We start from the raw sequence: 1,282 nt of genomic DNA on the forward strand, positions 1-1,282 counted from the left end.
TCTGATGTATTTTTCTTTTTCCAAACATGCATGGCGCGGCGCCACTGACCGTTCGCAACATCACAACCATCCCGATAGGCAAAACGACTCAAAACGTCATTGCTGTTCGTAGCTGATCTGGAAGGTTCCATGAATTTCCGTGGCGCCGTATGTCAATGCGTCGGCGATGTTCTTCTTTAATGCACGCGGCGACGGGTCTTGTCTCGTCTAGGCTACAGTGCTAGTTAGTAGTCACACCGTTTGTCTAGCTACGGCACCGCACTCGCATCCTGGACATTGGTACACACTCGAGGCGCTGTGAGTCAAAGCAAAGGGCGCTACAAACCTAACCTAGATATGTTCATCTACAATAGCAGTCACAAAGTCATTAGCAGTGATGCAAGTTGTACACACACGTCTCACCTCACAGCAAACTCAGAAACACTTATTAAACAGTGCATAGCATTAACAGACATCACTGAGAAATGCTGACAAACAAAAGGTGTTTATTAATCTATCGCTCAATACGTCTCCAGGTGTGCTTGTTATATATCTGATTTACAGTTAGATTACAAACACACAATGGATCTACTATCACCTGTGACAAGAGGATAGTCACAAAGTGTAATGATTGGAAATCGATTAATGTGCTGTAATGACTAACATACATTATATCACTGGTAATACCTAGAAACATATATTACCTATATATTGTCTAGTACAAAATACGTGTTATAGCATCTCGTACTTTTTCCGTCCTACCTAATATATCTAGCAGGGCGCACTTGACCGAATATTTTCTACGGACGGATTCAAACAACTCCTGAAAGGTACAGCCCAGGAAAAGATGCACAAATATACACAACCACACACCCAATGGTACTTACTACCACGAGCTTCCATATGACTGATAATATAACCTAAAAAAATGACAGAAATGAACCGTGACATCGGATACACTGAAACTTGCTAGCAGGGTTTGTACTAATCAGTTAAATTCTCATTCCCAGGCAACAAATACACACGCTTAGCCAACATAAATTCCCATTAAATTATCAATTGGAATCACAACCAGACACAAGCAGAATATACACTACAGTTATTTTAGGTAAACGAGTCACAGACAACAGCTGAGAAAAGTACTGGACCCAAAGGCATCGGCTATGAGCTACTATCTTATTACCTTTCAGGAATCATAGGACCATGAAAGATTAGGAAGATTCTCACATACTTCCTCACGGGTGATACTAGCTAGCCACATAATAACACAACAAAATATGTGAGAAGCATTGACCTAACAGAG

General features: G+C 41.1%; 1 protein-coding gene across 12 annotated transcripts in view; it reads right to left on the bottom strand.

The window, feature by feature from the left end:
* LOC119585187 (voltage-dependent L-type calcium channel subunit beta-1-like) overlaps positions 1-1,282 on the bottom strand; it is a gene marked incomplete at its 5' end in the record, with an annotated part of 60,717 nt that overhangs the window by 45,644 nt on the left and 13,791 nt on the right.

The sequence above is a fragment of the Penaeus monodon genome, chromosome 19 (genome assembly GCF_015228065.2).
Source record: "Penaeus monodon isolate SGIC_2016 chromosome 19, NSTDA_Pmon_1, whole genome shotgun sequence".
In the NCBI taxonomy this organism is placed as follows: domain Eukaryota; kingdom Metazoa; phylum Arthropoda; class Malacostraca; order Decapoda; family Penaeidae; genus Penaeus; species Penaeus monodon.